At 42.1% G+C, this 26,396-nt stretch overlaps 1 protein-coding gene and 1 pseudogene across 1 annotated transcript in view; one reads left to right on the top strand and one right to left on the bottom strand.

Annotated features, from left to right (window-relative positions):
• The window catches only part of LOC147031637 (limbic system-associated membrane protein-like), a 388,857-nt gene that overhangs the window by 136,767 nt on the left and 225,694 nt on the right, over positions 1-26,396 (bottom strand). The gene's annotated exons all lie outside the window — the stretch shown is intronic.
• On the top strand, positions 5,819-6,844 carry LOC147031640 (uncharacterized; annotated as a pseudogene).

Here is a 26,396-nt window from a genome sequence, read left to right as displayed (position 1 = left end):
AAAGGACTGGAGCACAGATACGAGGGAAGGAAACAAATATGAAATAGAAATAACACTGACATATTTGCCCTTGCTCGACATAAAGTACCTTCACCTCACAGAGGAAGAGTTATAAGTATGACTCCGTGCAGATGCTTAAAGAAAAAGAAATGAAAAGCTACCGTCTCACAATATGCCTCATTGTTTTTACAAGATTATCAAATAAATTGACCACGAACTGCTTCCCTTTCGAAAAATGTTCAATTTCAGAACACGTCGCACATTTCTGTCCAAATCTAAGATTAAAATATAATGAGTAACAAATTCTAATCAATGCCTCCATTCCAAGTACATGTATGGAGAAGCATGTTGCTCTTAAGATTCATCATCACTGTCTGTGTTATGGTCTGTATCTGATAAGTCATGTTCACTGGTTGAATCAAACTCATCATCACTTGAGTCCTCTTCTGCTTATTAAAGAACATCAACCTAAATCTAAATCTAAATCACCTCTCGATTTCTGTTTCATCATTTGGAGCCAGGCTTCATCAACATCTTTGAATCTTGATTTGCCATACAATGCACATGTAAATTCTTCCAAGCCTGTCAAAAAAATTCATCTGAAATGGACCAAGATTCTGCCAAGTTTGCAAGAGGTGTCATTAAGTTGTTAGATTTTTTGCATCAATTTGATTGGCTCGATTTTTCCCAAATCCTTTAAAGGCACTTGTGGGATCACTGCCAGTGAATGCATGTGGACCAATTAAGGCAGATCAATACTCTGGAGTGGACTGTTCGGCAAATTGAGAGACCTTAACCAACCTTTCTTGTTGCCCCTTCCTGTATCAAAGAGCAAGGTAATATCTGAGATCTGATGAGAGTAGTGCAGCAAAATGAAGAAAATGTCGCTGTCAGGGCTCTTTACTCATACATTCTTCTGCTGTTCTTTTCCATACATGCAGGAGAGACGTACATGGGAATATGTTATCTGTTTTTATCCTGCGATGATTTCAAAGAAGTGATCTCTGACTGTCACTTGCTTCCCATCTGCGGAGGCTAACAAGTACGCAGCTCATTCCCGAATGAATGAAAGATATCATTTTCCTGCCCTGAAGCTTCTTGGCCATGCCATCTTTACTCCATACATATTGTAGGACTTGTATTAGCTGTTTCTTGTTCTCATCATTAGTCAGGAATTGTTTCCAGTCTCCTGGTTTATTTGTATTCCCTCCCTGAATGATTCTCTTCTCTGCCTTTCACATGACTTGACCAAGTCTGCGTTGTACGTGCCAGTGATGACATCTGATCGGGGATGGCATTGCATTGAAGATATTAAGACTTATCTCTCGGAAATAAATTCTCCGGTAGCTCCCTCATGTGAATGAAGACAGCATTTCCATCTTCCGCTATGAGGTGGAGTTGAATTGTCAACATCCTCAACAAGATGCTGGAAGCCCTTGGATTTGTCAGTTTTCGCCAGAAAACTGTCTGATGTTCCTATGATGATGTACTATGAGGTTGAGTGGTAACAATAAAGTAGCTGACAGATAGTTCAGCACTACATTCATGACATGCTGTTCAGATGTACAGTATAGTTTCCTTATCGCACATGGTTCCAAAACGTCACTTAAAATATAAGGATTTCTCAAAGCAAAGAGCTGAAAAGCAATCAATTGTTCAGATAGAGTGCATTTACTGGCCTTTGTGTACTACATGTAAATGATTCTTGGCATGATAGTTCACATTTTCACTCACGATATGGTGATGTGGAGGGCTTTATGTAAAACAACGACTACATATCTCAAATTTGACCGACGTCTACACTTTTCACTCTACGTTTAAGAAATTATTACATTCAGAGTGGCCGTACGACCAAATATGGCAGTTTCAGAATATGCCAATTAAATGATTGTCATTAATTCAAGACTTGAACTTGGCAAGTTAATCATACCTTGTCTGAATATTATGCTTAGGACAATGAAGTAACATGCCAAGTTTGGATTCCTTTGAGCCAATAACTACGAAGATATTGCAATTTCAAAGTGCACAAATTTCACAAACCTCAAGAAATGGTGGAAGAGTTTTTTTCAATGTTGACATTTTTTTTTCCATCTAAGGGAAACAACCTATGCACATTAGGTTGGATGATAGGGAGGAGTGGAGCACGGTAGGTCCCCGTGGCCCACAGACTATATTGCACTCAAGCTTTTGCAGACTGAGATTTTAAGCCTCTGGTCATGAATGAACGAAAGCAGAGATGTCAATCGAGATTTTGCCCTTGTTGTGGGCTCATCAGGACAACATACTGCTGACTGTTTATTCAGCTCAAATGGCAGAGCACTGGTTTGATTACTGGTTTTGGCATGTAATTTTTCCCATGTATACTATGTGTGTGTATGTATATATATATATATATATATATATATATATATATATATATATATATATATATATATATATATATATATATATATATATATATATATATATATCAACCATTGTTCTTTAATAAACATAACCAGAATGAATTATTAAAGTTCATAAAAATAAATTGAAGCGAGAAGGGCACTCGGTAGAGTGCACACCTCTGCCCTGTAATGCCTGATCCACGACAACATATCTGGCTCAATACATTTTTGAAATATCATGCTATATATCGTTTTTGAGCCCTATCGCTCAATGGTGAAGAATCACTTAAAAAAATTATTGTAGTCGGATCCGGATCTTCACCAAAACCTCATCAGTTCGTCCTTGTCACACACCCAACCTGTCCACAAAACTTCATCTGGATCCATGCACAACTTTTTGAGATATCCTGTATATAAACAGACAAACAAACATAAAGCGGTGAAAACATAACCTCCTTCACCTTCGGTGGCGGAGGTAATAACATCTAATGTCTTCAAAATAAAATTTAAGAAAATACCTGGTTTATTGATCACTCTGTTGTTTTAATAAATTTTGCTGAGGACTTTCCTTTAAGCGCTTTGAGTTGACACGATGAGAACAGGAAACAAACAGATTTCCAGTGTTTACCATGGAACCCGTGTTCATGACAGAGAGTTTATCAAAGCAGCAATGCATTCTATCACAGTCAGCTTGTTTCACAAGATGGCCAAACACATGAGAACTTTGCTTTGAAGTTGGAAAATGATAAATGTGAGATTTAAAAAGTGTCATTTGCTCATCCGAGATGTCCTGCAGGTGCTGGGTGGTAAGTCTTGGCCAATTACTTGCCAATGTAACCCGAGACTTTTGATTTTGAGTTGATAATAGACTGCATCTTCAAGAACAACTTCATCAGAACAAATGTTTCACAATATCACTTTCCCTTTCGCTTTCTCGACATGTTTTGTCACAAGCAGCAATACATTTCTCCTTGTTTGTCCATGTTTATGTTTCATCAACGATCTCTCCGACTCTCTGGAAAATCCTCTTTATCTCTTTGCTGATGACTCCACCCTCTGCCGTACCATCTGTCATCCCTCAGACCGGCAAGCAGCAGCTTCTTCATTCACTGCATATAGGGATAAAATCACAAACTGGTCCAACACGTGGAACATGTCTTTCAATCCGGAAAAGTCTCACTCTCACTTTGTCTCTCCGAAAGGACCGTTTGGAACCTCCCCCCCCCATCTACTTTCTCAACAATCCTCTGGAAGAACTCCTTTCTTTCAAGCTTCTGGGTCTCACTATCTGTCATGATCTTTCCTGGGAAATCCACATTTCCAACCTCACCTCCAAAGCCAGTCGCCGATTGGGAATCCTCCATCGTGCAAAGTCCTTCCTTGGCCCACCTGAGCTGCTGAACACTTACAAAGCTTTCGTCCAAAGCCTGATGGAGTACTGCTCTCCCCTTTGGGCTGGTGCTCCTGCCTCTCACCTTTCTCGGCTTCACACTGTGGAAACCCAGGCATTTCGGATCATTGGCATCTCCCGCGATGAGGCTGAGTCTTTGGGCCTCTCACTGAATCACCACAGACAGGTCGGTGGTCTTTCTGTCTTCTGCCATCTCCTCTTCGGTCTCGCCCCCCCCCTGCTGTGTCTGCGATTTGTCCCCACCATATTTCCGCAAGGCGCTCAAAGTCCGACAACAGCCCTCTTCGGGTAAAACTACTAGAATCTTGAATCACTGCTCACCTTCACTCTTTCATTCCTCTTTTCCCACCTTTGGAATAAACTCCCTCACTCTGTTCAATCCCATTTTTCCCTCCAGGCCTTCAAAACAGCTGTTCACCACCACCTCTTATCACCCCCCATCCAAATCCTCAATCTTTTCTACCCGCGAAAATCCACCCAAAACCCGCTTCCTTCAAATTCCCTGCTTTCCTTCCTGAAAGTCCCTGTAATGTCCATCTTCTATTCCCCATGTTCCCCGCCCCATCCCTCTCCCTTCCATAAGATCTATTGTCTCTGTTCCACACTGTTTTGTCCTTCCCACTCCCACCCCTCTTGTCTCATGCCACCCCTTGCTGTGCATTGTGTGTTCGCTCTCATACGAGCCTCGACAAGGTATACAAGAAAAATGTGAGTATGAATGTTTTTTTTTCTACAAGATGGAGGCTCAAGGAAGTGGACAAAGGGGATGAACAGACAGTGGGGCAGCACAGGAACTCTTCCACACAATCAGCAAGAGAATGAATGAACAGGAAAAAAGGAGAACAAGAGAGGAGGTTAAAAAACATTGCAACCTGCAAGTAAGAGGGTTGTGCTAGGAAGATTTGATACAGCCGGGTTCAGGGATCAGTGCACCTGTACGACCGTTTGGCACTCTCTCATCCTCGGTCGTCTGAGCTCAGTTCCCCCCGACTATTTACATTGCATTCTTCTCTTTCGGTTCTATTTCTGTTTTTCTCTTTGTGTATTTCTTCAACTCTTCTGTCCCAATCGGTGTCCTGCTGTGTTGAATCGTTTAGTTTGTCTCTCGAGTTCAGCCGGGCCTACCTGTGATAGTCGAGTGTGCTTCCCTTCCGTTTTCTGCCTCATTTTGGCTTCTTTGTTCTTGTTACTTCTGAAACCTCAGCTGAATCCTTTTCCCTCCTCCCTCAAAAAATGAAAACGAAACATCTCTCATTCTTCACCAGGAGAAAACAAACAACCGTGAACAACCCAACCACCAACAACACCTGAAAGAATCAAAATTGTTTTCGAAACTCCATCTCATTCTCCTGAACCTTCTTTTGCAATCAATATCTCCAAATTTTAGGAAACATTTCTCTTCTTTAAAACCTCTTCACAACTTTTAAAAACATATATTTAATGCATGGTTCCAAAATGTATCTTAGTGCCTTACTCTGCTTATTACTCCATAATGAAAAACCCATTCATTCTTCTTCTTCATCAAAATATCTTCCTTTTCTCTTTGACAAGGCTTATTTCCCAAAATCTCTTCACTCCTAATATAGCCTCCTCTTTCACCTTCAGCCAAATTTTCCTCCATGCCTTCAACCAAAAACACTCTCACCACCACCCCCATGGATGTGGAGGCGCAGAGCAGCAGGAGCTGCCAGTTTGGGACCCAGGACCATGTGTTCTCACACATCAACAAGAGACCGAGTGCGTCTCACTCCAGTGCCTGGAGCACTTAGTTCGTCCTGATGGCAAGCTCACTCCAAATGCTGCGTGAGCTCAACCCGCTCGGCTGCTCTTCCTCTTGGGTCTCGGTCATTGTCTCAATGTTCTCCTTCCACAACCACATGATTCCGTCATTCTCGCGGGTCGGACCGGTTCCGATGCAGCTACACCGTGGTCACGGCCATGTTCAACAGATCAGTCATAGCCTCGGCGATGGACTTGGAGAGATTCGGACCATGTGGCTTGAAGTAGTTCGACAAGCGAGATGCATGCTCCGGCATGGCTGCCCTGCACGCTGCATCCTCAAGAGGAGGCCATTGTAAAGCGCTTTCCATGCGGTGATGATGGTCATGCTGAATGGACCATGCCTGAAGTGAGGAACAGATGGGACAACGTCCTGACCCCCGCTCGACGGAAAATCGTCGAATGTCTGAAACAAAGCTGCAAGATCGGTGGGTGAAGCATCACTTTCTAATTCAAAATTTGTGCCAATCTACTTCTAGAATCACACCAAAAATCGCATTGGTGTGGACTGCTTCATGATCATTCATGCACACACAAACAGTATGTTATCATTCCCAATTCACTACCAGGTACTTTTATTGTTCTTTCTTTGCATTTCAGGTGGAAGACCTCTTCCACCTATGTCCCCCCTCATTGCGAAGATGTGGGAGATTTTTGGTTTCGAGTCACCGATTGTTGGGATCATTGGTGGCTGCACCACTGTAGATGATGATGATCATCCAGATTAATCATTGTGAGTGTCATCATTATCATATAGGCATTCAGCTTGCATGGATTGCCCTATCCATGTCAGTATTTTACCCATATTCAACTTTTATATCTCTCATCTCAACACTTCTCAGCTTTGTATACATTTCACGTTTTCAGGCCTGAAAGAAGTGGGATTCCTCCCGAGTGAGAATGCAGTGGTTCAGAAGAACCTGTGGACCGGCCAACCACAACCACCAAGTGGCAGACATCTCTGTGACCAACCTCCCAGTTAATGGCGAGATATTGGAGGTCAACCTCAATAGCTCCAAAGCATCCTGCAATCAGCCTTTCAATGTGTAAAAGATGCCGATCAAAGATCTTCAAAGGGAGGTTCTTCTGATCCAGAAAGAACAATTGCTCTTGCATAAAGAGGTCTTGTTCTTGCAAAAACGAAATTTGGAAGATAAGATTAAAAAAAAAAAGGCAATTGGAGGTGTAGACTCGCACCCTCCAGAAAGACTATCTAACGATTAAGAGGCAGCGGTTAGAAATTGAATGGAGTTTCGTTCAGGAATGAGTTCCCCAGTCAAGGATGTAGTCACATGATAAATGTGTTCAGAAATTCCTTGCAAGCAACTTGCATTGCTGTTGATTTAAAAATGAACATGTAATTTTAAATGACGCTTGTTATAATGCTACATACACACTTATAATATGTTGCATGTAGAACACGTGCTCCCGGACGGAGGAGGAATACAATGATTCTCGTATAAAATTAATTTGATTTTCATTGAGCATTTTATTGTAAATGCGTTAATGCGTACAGTAAATGTTTGGAAACTTTCCGAGAATGAAGAAAGTGTGAAATTATGAAAGTGAAATATGGGTGCAAAACAACAAGCAAACTGGATGTAATGAAAGAGTGAAAATGTTACCCAAGTCACTGCGCCACCGCTCAGAGAGTGTTTCGCAATGTAAAAATGTCTCGCCACGATGTCTCGTCACCCCTTGTAAAAATTGTGACATTGCATTTTATCATATTAGTGGGGCAACTTAGCATAACAATTGTGCATTTTATGAGGAAAGCACCAAATTTGGCACACTAGTAGCCTATCATATTATGAACAGATTTGGATATTGGGCCATCTCAAAATTTTTGATGGCAGTGGAAAATGGCTGGCACAGCCATCAGCGGCTGAATTTGAGATGGCCCAATATCCAAATCTGTTCATAATATGATAGGCTACTAGTGTACCAAATTTGGTGCTTTCCTCACAAAATGCACAATTGTTATGCTATATTTAGCTAAGTTGCCCCACTATATTAGCTGGCAAGAATGAAGGGTTCTACAAGTTATACCACATACATTTACTGTACTCTTTCACTTCATTAGACATTTTACAGCATATGACACAAGTCTTAAGTGTCCAGTGGATCCGTTTGTGCTCCATTACTCAATCCAAAAATCTGAAGAAACAAATCTGTGTTTTTTTTGGTTACATTCACTCAAATTTTGGTTATGGTTACGTTCACTCAAATTTTGGTTATGTTCACTCGATCTGAAAAATGGAAAAAGGAAACAAATTAACACTCTGCACACAAAGGCAACGTCACAATTTTTTACAAGGCTTGACAAGACATTGCGGCTACCCTGTACAGTCATTTTTAAATTTTGGACGTATTGTTCTATCAGCCCCTGGTGTTGCGCTGCACCCTTTTTTTGGCCCATCACTTAATGATACTCCTCTGCTGGTAATTGGAGCTCATCTTTTCCCAGAAAGTTTGGTCGCCCACGTCTCTGAGCGATGTTGCAGGACCACAGCTGCTATAATGACGTGACAGGCCCTCTGCGGCGATAGACGTAATCTGTTGTGGCGGCAGTTGAACCTTCTTTTCATGGCTCCAAATGTCCTGTCTATGATCGTCTTTGTTCGAGTGAGGGTGCCATTGTACCATTCTTCTGCTCGATCATTGTGATGAGCGAGCAGGGTCATCCAGCATGGATGGCATGAATAGCCACTATCACCAAGCAAGAATCAGTACATTATGCTGTGACTGTTGAATCTGGTAGTGTGGAGCGAACTTGTGCCAGATCCGAGAACCATGCGTCGCTCCAGGGTGTTTGGAAACCATGTTTCGTCATCTCATGGTCGCGTACGCTCCGCACATTGATGGAGTGAAATCCTTTGTGGTTGATGTGGTCCACTTCTTGTCCATGTGGCACTTGTATATGGATGTGTGTATGCAGTGGACGACACCGATCACACCCAGGAATCCGTGCATGGATAAGAAACCGTGCTTCACTTGGTTGGAACGTTCCTCGTCCAGGAAGCTAACAAGCTCCCTAATGCAGCGAAGAAGGAATTCCACCATCCTGTGGATGATGCGGCAAACCGTTGATTTGTGGATGTTCATGGTATCTGCACTCAAAGCTACCGCAAGCCAGGAACCTCAAAAAATACAAACTTGTAGCGCAACTGGAAGTGCAAAATTCCTCTGTGGAGGATGGTCGACATCTTCGTGCAACAGGTTTGTCAGCCAGTAGATCCATCTCCTGTCACACTGAAATGATTGGTACAAGTGTTCATCATCATAGACGTCAAGCAGGTTGAGGCGGTCTCTGAAAACACGCTCACAACGGCTTGCGTGACAATAATCATCCTCTCCGTGACCAATTTCCATTAAGAGCGCCATTTGTAAACTCAAACATTGGTGTTTAAGGACAGGGGGGAGGGGGAGGAGGGAGGGAAGCTCCCTTGAGTTTAAGGAAGGTTTTAAAGAAAAACTTAAGGAATATTTGAATACGCAATGATCCTCAAATTAAGGATGTCCTTAAGGAGAGACTTTAAGAAATATTGAAGTTAGTCCTCAAATCTTTCCTGAAGAACACTTTATGCAATCGGGCCAAAGGCTTCCATAGCTTTATAAACTGTGAGCTGTTCTGATTTTTCCAAGGAAAGATTTGAAATGATATTTACAAAATGGGTGGTCCACGAAAGGTTATGATTGATGGTGAAGCGTAGAAATTCAAGAGGTTGAACCTCTTTCAGTGGCTGTCCAAAGAAATAGATTGGTGTATTTGTTTGACGATCCTTCCGGAGAGATAGGTTGAGACAGTGAAATTTTCCAGGACATGTTCCATTTATCACACCAGTATCTAATAATTTCCATCAGCTGAGAGTGACATAGTTGTTTTCTGCCCATTAGTGGTATGGTGATACTATAAAATCTGCTGTGGTCATCTGTACAAAGGAAGAGGGTTTTCAGAGCATTCGGTCATTTATGTAGATGCGGAACAAGACTGGGTGCACCAACAAGACGATGTACCATGGGACACTTCAGCCTCCACTGGGAGAGGAGAAATAAAGGGTTCCATTGACATCAACGTGTTGACTGCATGAGTGGAGGAAGTTATAAATCCAGGAATGAAGGCGGCTTTCTATGCCAGAGGCAGAAAGTTTACCAAGCAAACCAGGATGCCAGTCTGTGTTGAATGCCTGAGATATTTATAAAGAAATAGTCCTTGCTTCTTGTTTGAGGTAGAGGGCCTCCAACCATTGCTGAGAAAGGAACAGCACCCTGTCCGATGTTGAGTGGCTGAGATGGAATCCAAACTGATGGTCAGAGATCAAGGTGTACTGTAATAGGGGGTACTGCATCAGCCACATGGCTGCACCCTCAGGCAATGATGCTACCTGCAGCCTTGTGCTGCACATGAAGGAGAAGGAGAGCTAAGAGGATCATTTGCCACAGACAGGATGAGATGAACCGGCATGAGATGAGATGCACAGGAGAAAGTAGGCTTTTGTGAAAGCATTCACAGGTGGGAACAATATCAGATACAGTGGAGAGTGCAGCCGAATCCTTTTGAGAGGAGGTAGATTGCACTCTCTAGTGGATATCTTGTGCAAGCAGCTGTATTATTTGGTGTTGAGGTGGTTGTTGTTTCGTATCCAGCCTGTGCCTGCTGGTTGCATCATTTCTGGAAGCACAGCTGTGCCGCCGATGCGGTGCCTCTGCCAACAGTAAGCTGGTACTCATTTTGCTGACCTCGAAAGGACGACAAGCTGAGTCAACCCACCTGGTGTTATTTGAACGGTTCGACAAGGGCTGAAACTGAAGACCCTAAAATCTCAAGCCTTAACCGTTTAGCCAACGCCAGGCTTGGCATTGAGGATGCTTCCTTGTACTGGGAAGAGAGATATGAGCTTTGGCAACAGCATGGTCAGAGGAGTCAGGGGAAGAGGAATAGGAGAAATTGTATGGAAAGTTAATCATAACCAGGTCCAGTGGGGAGGAGGCGGCACTAGTTTCAGAGATATGGGTTGAGCAATTTTCAGATATGGTCAGCCTCTGATAGTCAAGTCTGTCTCGACCATTGTTGGGTTTTGAGATTCTGAATTGGTAAACTGGGCTTCGCAAGCTTCTTAAGTCAACATACGTATCAGATTTTATGTTGTACTCATTACCGTTAGTAGTTTGTGGCCATAAAGCTTTCTGAAACTTTCCATTAGCTCTTGAAATCCTGTTAAATAAGCAAAGTGGTGGAAAGGTGCATTAAGTGGGGGAGTCGGTGAGGGGGTTATTTTGCATAGTGGAGAGAAATAACAGCTTATCTTAAAAAAAAGACGAACATGAAAAGGGATTCAGCAAGCTTTAAACGATTCAGATATCATTAAGACTATGAAACGATGATGCTGTTGCAATATGGGAGAAATAACCATGTACAGTATTTTGGATATAAATAATATCTTCGATCATCAAAATTGCAATGCAAAAAAAGTGGTCCAAATTACTGGATGGGACATCTATTGTTATATGAAGTAAGGTATACCAAAATTGCAAAATTCTTTACATTCTGAATTGCAGAATTCCTCCTCCAACCTACCAAGAGCCATCAGCGGCACAGCCGCACCCTCGGTCAATGATGCGACTCGCAGCCACAGCAATGTGATGCACAGGAAAGAAGAAGAATAAGAAGAATATTGGCTTCCTTCATTGGTTGTATGGCTAATTGTTCTTGTGAAGGATTAGTCCTCCAGAGCACCATTTTGAGGATTCCATTACAAAGTGCCAGCATAGAAATTTAACAATATGGAGTAGTTACTTTGTTGGTGCATTGCTGTCAGAGCAGACTTGGCAACACATTGATAAATATCTGCCAAACATGGTCCACGGCAGTGTCTCAAACCGCACTTGTGAATCCATCTATCCATTGAAACCATACTCTGTGCAGAGCGTTGGTGCCGCCGAAGCAGTCTTCTTCGCTATTGAACACAATCCTGGACGAGCTACCACTCCGACACAGTATACCAGCATGCTGGCACTCATTTTCCCGACCTCGGAAGGATGACAGGTTGAGTTAACCCCACCTGGTATTAATTCAACAGCTGAGTGGGATTTGAACTCAGGATCCTAGGATCCCAAGCCCACCACCCTAACGATTAAGCTAACACCAGGCATCACTTGTGAATGCTTGCATCGTTTGTGCAGGCCCTCATTTTGATGGATAATAGCTTCTTGTTTCTGCTGGAAAAAGTGCACACCAATGGCCCACACCATAATTCCAGGTTTCTGTTCGATATGGTATTCGTTTGGAAAGGCAGGATTGTATCTTTATTTGGAAAAGTGGTGCACTCATATCTGGCAATCATTCCAAATGAGACAACCCCAAAGTTATCACAAACAGTGTCACCTTCCAGGCCAAGAAAGGAATATTTTGGCCAAATAAGCAAATTTGCTGGGATGATGGGAAATATGATAAACGGGTGGTTTGACAAAAGTGGAATATGGATTTCACATTCCCCATTTTGCAAACATCTGCAGAGACCCATCAAAGCTGTCCTGCGACACAAGGTTCGGGATGTGCGTACGCATATGCAGTACGATTGCATGTTTCGTTTCTTAGGACTATTGAGTAATCCAGTTCTGACAACTTTTTGCACGTCCCACGAGTAAGTGCAGTAACAATTGCTGTCTAATGTGCATTGCTTCCTTTTCTCCATGTCTAATGTCCATACTCATTCATATAACACAGAGCACCTGATGGTGCATCAAATATCTATAATTCTAGCAATGTGTGTGTGTCCACTGTTTCTCGACAACCACTGGTCCGATCCAATTGAAACTTGCCAGGTATATTGCAGGGGCCCTGTGGATGTGCCTTTTGAAGGTTTTATATTAATTGGATAAGTGGTTTCCAAGCTATGGCCATTTATTTACCAAACCAATGACAAAACACGTTGCTGCGGCCATTTATTTACCAAACCAATGACAGGACACGTTACTGTGTAGGCGTGGCCGATGGGGAAAGGACGCCATTTAGTTATCGTGGCGTAGGAGTGGCAATGGTCAATGGCAGCGAATGTCATGGCAAGCAAAGACAGGAAGGTAAACTTGATTTTAATTAACTCTGTGTGTGCAAGTTGTTAGTTGTAATTAACGCAGCAGTTGTTACTTCAATGCAAGCGATAATTCGTGGAATGCACGTGAACATTCTGTACGGGCACGCACCACTTCCGGATAGTGATGACTTACTGTATTCTAATAATTTCTCAATTTCTTATGTGCATTTATAGATAAACACAATGCCCCAATCCAGTCGTCGTTTACGAGAGCGAAGGAACGGCCTGTGTGGTTGTTTGAAAGTTTTTATTTTATATTTTTTGGTTTGCACGTACAGCCACGCAAGTACGGCCACCCACTAGTGTGTAACAATGTACCCTGATCATCTACATGGAAGATGGTCCCCAACTTCTGTATTACAGTTCAACAGCATTGTGAAAGAATTGGGACAAGCACTTGGTCAAAACGATGGCCTGACCTGATATGAAGTGTTGGCCATCCTCCTTCAAGGTGAGAACTTCAGAAGTTAAACGAAGAACGTTGAGATCGTGAGAACTACAGAAAAGCTTCCAGGTGAATCATTAAAGGTCATTAACGAGCTGAAGATGAAGCAATGGAGGTTAAAGGAAATGCTTGCACACACATCACAAATTGGGCTTTGAACCTGGGATCCCCAGCTTCAGGAGCAATGCAAAGCAATGGCAAACAGGCCTACCCAGAGTTATCGAGCAAACAATATATTCGCTGGTGATCAAACAGCATCGTCCCCATGTGTACTGAGATAAAGGACAAAGATAAGAAAGTAAGTAAAGAGAGTGCATAAAAGCTTCTGAAATAAAGAAAAGAACGGCACTTGGCGGAGCACATACCTCCACCAGGCTGAACAGTTTACATTTTGTAGCCCACCTATAGGTCGGATCTGAATCCGGACCTGAACCAAAATCGAATTAGTTTGTTCTCATCACCTAACCAACTCATCCGCCAAGTTTTGTCATAACTCGTCAACAACTTTTTGCGATATCATACTATATATATATATATATATATATATATATATATATATATATATATATATATATATATATATATATATATATATATATATATATATATATATATATATATATATATATATATATATATATATATATATATATATATATATATATATATATGAGGTGCCGCGAGGAGGAGTGATGTAAGGGACACATCGGCCATTTTGGAGTTAATGCCATATAGCACTATTTTAACCCTTACCCTATCATCCGAGCCTATCATCATCATATCATTAAAAAAATGTCACTTACATCACTCCTCTTCGCCAGGCCTTGTATATAGTTTTGGCCCCATCTCTCAATGGTGAAGAACCACTTAAAAAATTAAATAATTCTCGGATCCGAAATCAGATCCGGATCTTCACAAAGATCGAATCAATTCGTCCTCGTCTTCCACTCAACCTGTCCACCAAGTTTCATCCAAATATGTCCATAACTTTGTGAGATATCCTGCTCACACACAGACAGACAGAGACAGATAGACAGACAGGGGTGAAAACATAATCTCCATCCACCTTCAGTAGCCGAGGTAATAAGATAGGAAGTAACTTACGAATGCGAGCTTACTGGTAACAGGGGGCACTGCATCAGCAGGACAGCAGCACCCCCCACGAAAATGGATGATAGACTGCATATGAATGATAGGAAGATGTTAATGCGTCTTGACATCGAAGAAAAGATCAATGACTGGACTTTCCCAGTGAGATTTTTATTGGTTTTGTCATGTGCGTGCGTGCGTGCGTGGGTGCGTGCGTGCGTGCGTTGCTGATGTAATATGAGGAACACATTGGTTGCAGCTTTATATTAGGCATAAACAAGCAAGGTTATATCTTACCAAGAAAATATTTTCTTCCCGATGGTGAGAGTCTCCATATCGTTCACCATGCATCAGTTTCCCAAAGATCGAGGTCTGAAGCAAGTGGCGAGTGGATGAGGTTTGCCCAGATAAAGAGAGCTTACTTTACCAAAGCAAGTGATTACACAGTTATCAGTGAAACCCACTTCACACTTCCAGCTCCCAGGGTGACTCATCCTTCAAGCCTTCCCTCAGTGAAAGATGGCTATCTTGAGATCCGTACTTTCTGTGCACTGAAGCCCATTGTCTTGCTATTGAGCACCCATTAAAGCAGGCAAAAAGATTGGCAGAATGTGATCCCTAGTTTCAGAAGTCTATTTCAGAACGTATTGCACAACTTTTTATTCCCCAGATGATAAGTTGTGAAACTCGAAAGGCACATGCATGCACACGCGCATTAACCTGGTGAATGTCATTGTGTCGAAGATAATTAAAATCGTTTAAAGTGACTTAAACTTCTTCTTTTCCTTCTTCTTTACAGCCACATTTATTCCCACGTTTTTGTTGGGTTGGATGTGGCAAGCTTAGCCCAATCTTTCACGAACTGGCTTGCCAGACCTGACATTCGACGAAGGTTCAGGCAAGAATTTGGAATTTGTTCAGAGTGCCGGCGATAGCTCACCTACTCTTTGCGAAGGACACCGTAGGATCTTTGGCGTCCACCAAGTCATGCCGGCAGACAGGAAAATCCCATTTGACGTCCATCCGGGGGACACACACAAACATTGATGAATCACCCTGCTGTAAAATACCAGGATGACAGTTTATAGCTGGGTAGGGATTCAAACCCAGGCGAGATAGCATAGAGGCGAGTGTGCGCAATTCTCGGCTATCCTGCCAGCACGAGTGTGCATACATGCTTCCAGACCATCCTGCCAGCACCTGGCATTACCAACATCCTGTGGGGAAAAAAAGGGATCAAGGGGGAGACAGCAGAGAAATCAACTCATAATAGTGGGGAAACTTAGCATAACAATTGTGCATTTTGTGAGGAAAGCACCAAATTTGGCACACTAGTCGCCTAACATATTATGAACAGATTTGGATATTGGGCCATCTCAAATTCAGCCGCTGATGGCTGTAGCAGCCATTTTCCACTGCCATCAAAAATTTTGAGATGGCCCAATATCCAAATCTGTTCATAATATGATAGGCTACTAGTGTGCCAAATTTGGTGCTTTCCTCACAAAATGCACAATTGTTATGCTATATTTAGCTAAGTTGCCCCACTATAATGAGATAACTTGCCTTCATACTATCACAAGACCAGAGACCAGACAAAAACACTGAATAGGGTCACCTCAATGGAAGTTATATTATACAACATACAAGGATGCTTTTTAGATCCTCGTGGAGGAGGATCTAAGTCTTACTCACGTTGTTGTTGTTGTGGACTTTTTTGTTTCACAGCCTACAGTTTTCATCGAAACTTCCTGAAACTTGGCATATATATGTAAAAATACCCTGCGCAGACAGTAACCATCTCTGATTTTGAAAATTCCTCCGAGAAAAAAAGTTATGATGTCAAAATATCTCCGCGAATGGAAATCGCCTAAAAATTATCTCCGAAACTAGGCAAGGTTTTTGAATACTGTTTGCGGGAATCGAACAGGGCATTAGCACAGATGAATTACCGCACATATGATACATCACTATGACGTTATATCAATTTTTATGACGTCATTGCTATTTTTTGACATCTTTTGTTTCACAACCCAGAGTTTTCATCGGATCTTCATGAAACTTGCCATGTATATGCAGAAAGCCCACGCGCAGGCAGTAACCATCTCCGATTTTGGAAATTCTTCCTAGTTTGTTTCACAGCCTACAGTTTTCATCGAAACTTCCTGAAACTTGGCGTATATATGTAAAAATACCCTGCGCAGACAGTAACCATCTCCGATTTTGAAAATTCCTCCTAGAAAAAGTTATGATGTCAAAATATCTCCGCTAATGGAAATCGCCTAAAAATTATCTCCGAAACGAGGCAAGCTTTTTGAATTATGTTGGCGGGAATCAAACGGGGCATTAGCAGAGATGAATTACCGCACATATGATACATCACTATGACGTCATATCATTTTTTATGACGTCATTCCTATTTTTTGACATTTTTTGTTTCACAACCCAGAGTTTTCATCGTATCTTCGTGAAACTTGCCATGTATATGCAAAAAGCCCACGCGCAGGGAGTAACCATCTCCGATTTTGGAAATTCTTCCTGGAAAAAAAGTTGACGTCATAATATCGCTGCTAATAGAAATCGCCAATACCATTATCTCTGAAACTAGGCAAGCTGTTTGAATTTTGTTTGTGGGAATCAAGCCAGGCATGAGCACAGATAATTTATGGCAAACCTGATAGATACATCACAATGGCGTCATATTCGTCTTTATGACGTCATCATTAAGAGGACGAAGATTTTAGCTCATTCGAGCTTGTTTTTATACAGGGTCGAAGCTTGTGGAGGAGCTAGGACACAGCATACACCAGGACGTCACAGAAAAAAAACAACAGCAGGGTAGAGGGACAAAATCGAGGGAGGCTTGGAGGAATAAAGGACATGAGGAAGAATGAGAGCAAGGGGGAGGAGGACATGGGGTGAACAAGATGGATACAGCTGCAAAGTCTCAATCACAAAGGTGGAAGAGAAAACCAGGAAAGAAGCAGAAATGAAAGAGAAATTTCAAAAAAGGTTTTTAAAAAAAATCAAGAAATAAAGAGCTAAAAGTAAGAGGAGAGCGAGGGGAAACCCTGGTAACTGGGAAACCCAGAAAGTGGTGGGTGTGGGGAGGACTCATGAGGGTGGAAAAGATCATGGTTGTTGATGCAGGGAATTTTTGGTAAAATTGTTATCTAAGCTTGGCATGATAGTTGGCTGGTAACTTGTCATTTTGAAAGTGCTTGGAAGGCTGAAAAATGCTTCAATAAGGTTGAGATGGCATTTTTTTTTTGTTTGAAGCTGTAACCTAATTTACAACCTAAAAGTATTCGACAATTTCCTTTTTTGACCGAAATGCTGAACTCTGTGATGTAGGTGTATATCTCAATTACATGTGTAATATTTGTATGAATTGTGTTTTAATTTAGCTTGCCATCTTGGTGCGTTTATATCTGTTTTATCATGATTTCTCGAGAGAGAGATTTGATGTGGAATTTGTTTTTTTTCTTTTTCATCCCATCTGAGTTGCATATTAAGTGTATTTGTTTTTCATGTTAGTGTAATATTGTGATTTTCATGTTTTGTGTCTTATTTTGCATTTTTTCTTCTTATACTGTTTTAAAAAAAAACAACTCTTATTAGCTTTTTAAAAATGTTTATTTGCTCTTCAAAAAAATTAGATTATATCATGCGACTGATCTAATATGCGGTTGAGCAACCTGAGTCATGTGATGCGATCTTATAATAAGCGGTGTGGACCGTGGCCAATTGATCCCTTAACGGGGCTTTATAAACCATCAGATGAAGCAGCCCCCACAGACAGAATTCACCCCTGAGACCAAGTTTATTTAATAAAGCCATAATGGCATGGGGGAAGGAAACAAAATAAGCAATCACAGTAATACTCAATAAGAAAATTAAAACGAACCCCTTAACCCTCTCCCGGCATATGTGCCCACAAACCAATTTACCTGAATTATTGTATTGTGACTACATCATAATATCGCTGCTAATGGAAATCGCCAATACCATTATCTCATTATCTCTCATACCATCTCAATACCATTATCTCATTATCTCAATCCTGAATTATTTATACCTTGGGGCCCATCACACATGCCACAGTAGATGGAAGATAGAGACTGACAAGACTGAAACACCAGGTGCTGTGCAAATCCCAAAGGGTGCCACGGGCAGGCAAGGAACAGTTCCGCTGCAGACAGGAGCTCGGACAAGGTAGGGGGTGGGGAGTGGGCATGGTTTGCTGCATGGAGGCATGGCTAGGGGTGCAGCAGCAAAGGCTCATTCTGGGTAGCAACCCCTATTCAGCTAGCTCTCGCACAAGCTCAGTATGCATCTGCTCCCAAGCCAATTGCATCACTCCCTTTTATAGTCTCGGCCATGCACGTCATTGGCGACATGCCATGCCCCACCCCTCCTCACTAATGGCCAGAAGGCCCGTTTGATTGGTGAGGGACCGCCCATCTCCCAGTTGTCCACTATAAGACCCTCTCAGGTCTTGAGTGGTCCGAGACTTTGTTCCCACTCGGATAGTACCTCAAAGCTGAATGAATGATAAAGAGAGACACATAGGAAAGATTCCAAAGGGTAGGATATTAATAAATTGGGCAAATGGGTTGATAATTTTAGAAACACACATTGGGAAAGGGAGACGTTGTCTCTGTTGAAATAATAGTGATGCATATCCAATATCACAATTAATTACTTGATGCTTATGCTAAACATTCAATATGAGGAAATAACTACATTATATTAAGAATCTTTGACCCCCAGAAGTCATTTCAGCAACAGCATGTATTATCTAAACTAGAAGCATCCACTCCCTCAGGAAGCAGCCAGGGAGGGTCATGTTATATCCTTATTCAAGCATGTAATTCAAAATACCGCTCTAAAATACCTCTTGCTGCGTAATTCAAAACACCTCACTGCACTGGAAGATGTGGGGAATACTGCACAGTAAATGGTGGGACTTGTAATACTCTCTCCAACATGGAGCGGTGCTACACGATACACATTTACAGAGAGAATTTCCATTCTCCTCCCTTCCCCACTACTCCTACGCTACTGACAAAGATAAATGCACCCCCCTATGCACTGATTGGGGTTATGCTGATCCTATGTAGCAAGTGTGGATGTAATTGGCCCAGAACTGTAGGAGTAGCATCACTCTCTCACTCACACACACACACACACACACACACACACACACACACACACACACACACACACACACACACACACACACACACACACACACACACACACACACACACACAATCAATTTTAGTGCCATTTCCCATTTTTTGTTTCCACTCAGGAAAGGTGAATTTATGCCATCCAAGACTTTTACTACACTCATCTAAATTTGGGTTGATTGCAAGACCATTCCGGTTATTTCACAACTCTAACGCGAGAGGTGAGACATTAGTCATTTTTATTTGCAGTAAAAATATCATCATTTTACTTTTACTGTTTTTTTTAACAACATTCAATATTATTTCTTTGTACAAGTGTGGAGAGGTACTAATTATGGATGGGAGCACAGTATTACTTTTTCTTTTTTCATGCTGATAAGATTAGCATGTGAGTGGAAGCCTGGTGTTGGTGCAGTGGTTAGGGCAGCGGCTTGGGATCCAAAAGGTCCTGAGTTCAAGCCCCGTTGGGCCACTGAATTAATACACCAGGGGGTCGACTCAGCCTGTCATCCTTCCGAGGTCGGCGAAATGAGTACCAGTATACTGGGCCGGTGTATACCCCGGTTAAAAATAGGTGTACCATATCCCTGTGTCGTAAGAGGCGACCAGGGTTGCGTCAGGAAGGGCATCCGGCGTAAAACATGTGCCAAATCACTATGCGGATCATACGGATGATCCGCTGTGGCGACCCCTAACAGGAGCAGCCGAAAGAAGGAGAAGAAGAAGATTAGCATGTGAGTGGAAGCGGAGGCAAAGACAGAGGCAGAATGAGGAGCAGGCGGCGGCGAAGCTACAATCACAAGCAGAATACAGGAGAGTGCGATGCAAAAACGAAAGCCAGGAATATGCTGAAAGAAGGAGGGCAAATGCAAGGCAAAGGTTGGCTGCAGGACTCGAGAAACAGATGCATTTTGGCCCTGTCATTTTTGACGTGCTTCACCCTAGTGTATGTATATATATATATATATATATATATATATATATATATATATATATATATATATATATATATATATATATATACAAAAAAAAAATATATATATATATATATATATATATATATATATATATATATATATATATATATATATATATATATATATATATATTGGGTGGTCACGAGACTACCCTTATTCTGAGTTTTTCCGTTTGTCTGTATGTTTGTATGTATGTAATGGACAGCTCTGGAGGCCAGAGGAGTCAACCGATTTTGATGAAACTTGACAGGTAGGTTCATACCAGGATCTAGTTGTATGCTTTTGAGCACTGTTGCTATGGACGCCACCGTTGTGTAGCAACGGGACTTTGAATTTTTTGAAAAATCCTAAACATTTTATTTTTTAGAAAATCAAAAATCGGCTTCCAGGCATTTATGCGCACTATAATCAACCTCTTTGTCAAAATATTTCAGCCTGATCCGTCAAAAACTGTGTGACTAGTATGGAACCATGTTGCGACCACCCATGTTGCCTACCGGCTTGTATCTATGTATATACACAGTTTGAAGACAGTTTGTTCAGTTGGGAGAGAGGGAATTGATATTTTATCAGGCTCAAGCAATATTAAAACAAGGTTGAAGAACATCTCGTCTTGAAGCTGACGCACATTGTAATCGTTTTCAAGATCATTGTTCGTTGAGAAGGTTTATGAGATGTAATGGAGGTTAATGAGACAATAGAAATCCTGCATGGTTAATTGTGACTGTCAGCATTATGTTACCTGGAATTTTGAATAATGACAGTTTTCCATTTTTTATGATTTTCATAAAATATTTTAAGAAGGGAATGCAATTTATTATTATTTTTAAAAATTATTATTACAGTTATTGTTTTTATATTTGGGATTTCGAAAGCTGAATCCAGGATTGAGGGATGGGTCGTACATTAAACAGAAAAGTGAGATGACAAGATGGATGGATGGCAATTAACAACAGTCCTGCAGGAAAGAGAAATGCAGGGTGGGTTTGGTTCACAGCAACATTACAGTTTTTGAACTGAAAAGTGTTATTTAATGCACAGGTATCGAGGTTTGTGGATAAGCTTTGAACCTTCCGGAAAGGACAGGTGTGTGTCCAGTCCGCAAGCAGATATACTTTAATATTGATTGCTCATTTTGAGATGTACTGTTATCCATGTACCCTGGCAAAGCTCTGCATTGTTAAATGCTCTAAATGAGAATGTGCATGCAAACAACATTTGATAGCAGTCAGTGTTCAGAACCGGTCAATAATCACCTGCCTCTCACCCTTGTGGTCTTTCCACCCTGCCCATTATACCTTGCCCTGCAGTCACATGATATTAAAATTCAATTTCACTTCGTCCTGTTGCTTAATTCACTTGGTTGTTTCATCAATATTTTGTCTTTGCTTTTCTATGGCGTGAAACTTAACACTTAAACAATGTATGCTGTCACTGCTTCGGGGCGATGGGGCTCATTAGCCTTGTTAGGCAGCTCATCGAAGGGAAGGAAATCCTGAATCCAAATCCACCACTGCCCTGCGGTTCAGGTTATTTTTACACTAAAGGCTAAGGGTTTAATAGGGTAAAGGAAGCAATCCTTTTTAAAGGAGGTGGCCATTGCATTCATTAACCCATGAGCCACCCTTGGGCAAGGTGAGCTACCTATTCTATCCTCAAGATCAGGGTTATATGAAGCCATACGAGCCGGTGGTGGATGGCCATGCAGGCAGCTGGCACATGTTGCCTGTAATAGGCTGCATGGCCTTGATGCCAGGGAGAGGATTATCTTGGGGCAGTTTCAATCTGATGATTAGAAAATGCTCTTTTCTGGTCACTAACCTGCAAAAGAAATGTAATGGCATCGATTTGCAATAAGAAGAGGACAGGGTCTGTCCGGGGATGCAACCCAGTCAATGATAGGTTACTGTCAGTGAGGTTGAAAGGACATCCAGTGAACACCACCATCATTCAAAACACATGCTCCAACTTCTGCTGGAGATGAAGAAAATGTGGAAGAGTTTTATGGAAGTTTCAGGAAATGGTAGAATAAGTGTCAAAAGGAGATGTCCCAACGATGATGGGAAAATGGAATGCAAAAAAAAAATGGAGAAGCAGGAGCACCAGGGCTCACATGAAAGCACAGACTTTGTATCAGAAATGAACCAGCGGAGTGAATGCTGGAGTTCAGTGTGGGGAATGAGTTTGTAATTGCAAACACATGGTTCAAGCAACCCAAAAACAGACTGTACACGTGGATTTCATGTGCTGGGCAACTTAGAAATCAGATTGCCTTGTGGCAAAGCTACAGGTCAAATGGGGAAAGGAGAAAATAAATCAAAACGTCTGACCAGATAAGAGCTTGACAAGGTATCTAAACAATCTACAGAGATGCCAACTTTTGGAAATCAGAATTAGGGAGGATTTGCAACCGACACCAAATAATGTGCGTGAAGCGCACATCTCGAGCGCGGAGCGCTCGACCCTTGCGCCGGGGTCCATGGCCCGCCTTAGGGCCCTGGAAGCTCTGGGGTTCTAGACGCTCTCTAGTGCCCTCTGAGCCCTATTTTGGAGCATTTAACATGTTAAGAATTCCCACTTTTTGAACAAAAAAAGGGGAAAATTGTGCACTTTTTAATGTTACATGTATGTTAATATTAGTAAGTTAGGGGACAATCAAAGATTAACAAAAAGCACAAAAGAAGCAATATTTTTCTTACCTTACTGGCTGGTACTACTGCTGCTTGCTTTTTCCATGGCAGCTTTGCTGAGTGACAGCTGTGTGGCTCTTTTAGCCCTTCTGATTATGTCTTTGCTGTATTCTCTCTGGTAGCAAGGGATGCTATGAGCTAGTTTTTCAATTAAGAGAGCTTCCAGGGTTTTGACACTCAAATTGGGACGAAATTCAGTATGATTCTTCCGAACAAGACTGAGTGCCCGCTCACATGATGCGTTCGAATGAGGAATGACCAAGATTCCCTTCATCACTTTGCTCAAATTAGGATACTTCTTGGCACCAGTGCAGGGATCTGTGAGCTGTGAAACCCGATGCCACTGCTCATCCACTCTCACTGTCTCAGTAGCAATTGTAGCTATGGAGGCGTCTGCCTGGTAGTGAGCGAATTCACTCTCAAGACTGTCTATGTCACTATCACCGCCACTGAACAGACAGGGGAATTTCTTGATGAAAAACTCCACACAGTCAAACCCCACTTCTTGGTGTAGCTTAACATCCAGCACCTGAGCATGCTTGGCTAATTCATCATCTAGCGGCCAGGTTTTGAATATGTAATTGCAGGCTTTCACATAATATGAGCGAACTGCACTGAAGAAACCTTGGATGTCTGACTCACTCAGAGTGAAGGTGGATTTCTTGAGACTCCTTTGTTCCCTTATATACAGTTTGGCATCGTTCCCAATCATGAGGTCCTCATCATTCTTCTGATGATTTCTGTCAGAGAAGGGTACATTTACCAGAGCAACCGATGACACCGATGGTTTCAAAAACCGTACGAAGATATCTTTCAGAAGACCATTCAATTCTCCATGCAGGAGATGAATACAGGGTTCGTCTCTTTGGAGCAGAAGATTCCCCTTCTCAAAAAGCTTGTTCGCATATCGAAGGAAGAAACAATAGAGTTTTGTTTGTGGAGACAAGAACATCCTGTTGACACGTTTTTCTCTAGATTCCTGCACAGTGTTTGAGGAAGATGCACTTTTAGTTGTAGAACTCGTAGTACACTTAGCCGCAGGGCGATCACACTTGCGTTTACTGCCAGCAGAAGAGGTCAGACTCGTAGTACCAGATCCAATTTTACGTTTGAGGAGAGAGCTTGAGGTAGGTGCAGCCAAGGAAGAAGACCTCTGATTCGAAGGTTTTGCTGAGCTTCTATCAAGTGATTTGGCAAAAGCAGAACTTAACTTGGGTCCTTCTTTGCCTGTAGATGGGACTATCACAGTCTTTCTCGATCTGCTTGCAAAACTTGAAGGGATCTGCTTTGTAGATGAACGTGATGAAGGGCCAGTGATGCTACCTGCTCTCAGCATTGGTTTTGGTGCTGTCCCTGCTGTCTTCTTCGCAGCAGATACTGCAGTGGTAGTGGTGAATGCTGCTCCACTAGTGCTTGATCCTGCAGTGCCAGTACTGGCAGTAGATACAGTGCCGTCCTTCTTGCTCGTTGTTAGAGTCTTGGCTACAGTTGGTTGCATTTTTCTTCGTACTTCTTCTTTGAAGAAGAGGCGAAGTGGCTCCCACTGTTCAATCAGCCTGTCTAGGCACTGACCAAGGGACAGCCACCTTGTTGCGACATGCTTAAGAATCTTGTGTGTTGGGGCATCACAGAGTTCTTGCAGTGCTTTCACTCCTTTGACGCGTTTACTACTTTTGTCCAAGTAGTAGTAAATATCGATGAGAAAGTCATCTAATTCAATGGGTAAGGCCTGAGCCGCCTTCTTGGCCGTATTGTGCATCATATGGCAAGGGCATCCCATGATGTAGCACTCTGGATTTTGTTTGTGGATATAAGCAGCGACTCCTTTGTGCTTGCCCACCATGACAGAGGCATTATCAGCACAAAAGGAAACACAATTTCCCCACGGAATTTTCCTGTCACTGAACTCATGATCAAGCAGTTTGAAAATGTTTTCTCCAGTGGAATCTTGTTTGCACGCAGGCAAACTTAGCAAACCTTGCTTCACAATCCCAGCACTGTTGTCATAGTACGAAATCAGGACAGGATATAGCTGGGCCTCACCACTGTCATTGCTACCGTCTGTAGCTAGGCTAAATGGAGCTAGTCTAGCAATATCGGCAATAGATGAAGCAGTAACATTTGACAACTCACCAATTACACTGGTCAACAACAAATTTGTTGTCTGCATTTTTTAAGCTGATTTAGGACGAATCTGATGCGCTGAATCCAAAACTCACATTAGTTTTGTTCAATCAGGTCAAGTTTTTGAGATATGGCCACATGTCGTTTTTTACATTTTTGTTCACATGTACGCATGTGTGGAGCATTTTAGAAGAAGTTGGTGGGGTAAAATGTCATGTCAAATAATTGTTTTGATTGGAAATAATTATTTTAATGACAAGAAGTATTCAGGTACGAAAGTTCTAGGTGATTATGTCGAAAAGGGATCAGTTTGAAGTCATAAAACCTCAAAATCTTCCAAAAATTGGTGAGGCAAAGCATAAAGTTCGTGGATCAAAACTAAAGTTAATGGGGCAGATTTTGTAATAATGTGATACAAAAAAGTTGTATTTCTTGAAATAACGAACTCTGAAGAATGTACAATACCTACATGTGCCAATTTATGACATGCGCTTCTGCTCAAGCTTGGAGTGCCACAGTACGAACCCAAAGATTGGAGACTGTTCATTGACAGCAGCAAGCGATCACTGAAATGTGTTCTGCTACACAACGGCAACCAGTTTGCCTCTGTACCAATCGCTCACTTGACTACACTGAAGGAGAAGTATGAAGTGGTGAAGTACGTGCTGGAGAAAATTGGTTATGATCAGCATAAGTGGTTTATTTGTGTTGACCTGAAGATGGTGAACTTTTTGTTGGGACAACAGTCTGGCTTCACCAAGTACCCATGTTCTCTGTGCATGTGGGATAGTAGGGACCGTGCTCAGCATTACACGAAGAAGGACTGGCCTGTGCGGGAGGAATTGGTGCCATGCAAAGAAAGGAACGTCATCAACGACCCTCTGGTGGACAGAGACAGAATACTCTTCCCACCGCTGCACATCAAGCTCGGCTTAATCAAGCAGTTCACCAAGGCTCTGGACAAAGATGGTGACTGCTTCACTTACTTGTGCCAGGCTTTTCCAGGATTGACCATGGAGAAGTTGAAAGCTGGCATCTTTGATGGTTCTCAGATCCGTCAGCTCATCAGAGATCCAGAGTTCAAAACTCAATGAACGAAGTGGAACTGGAAGCGTGGAAGACATTTGTTTTGGTAGTGAAGAACTTTCTTGGCAACAATAAGGCCAGAAACTACGCAGAACTTGTCAACAACATGCTGACTGCTT

This window comes from Eptatretus burgeri, chromosome 2 (genome assembly GCF_056783735.1).
Source record: "Eptatretus burgeri isolate ZD-2024b chromosome 2, Ebu_testis_v1, whole genome shotgun sequence".
NCBI classification, from domain to species: Eukaryota; Metazoa; Chordata; class Myxini; order Myxiniformes; family Myxinidae; genus Eptatretus; species Eptatretus burgeri.
This window is presented reverse-complemented; position numbering and strand designations above follow the sequence as displayed.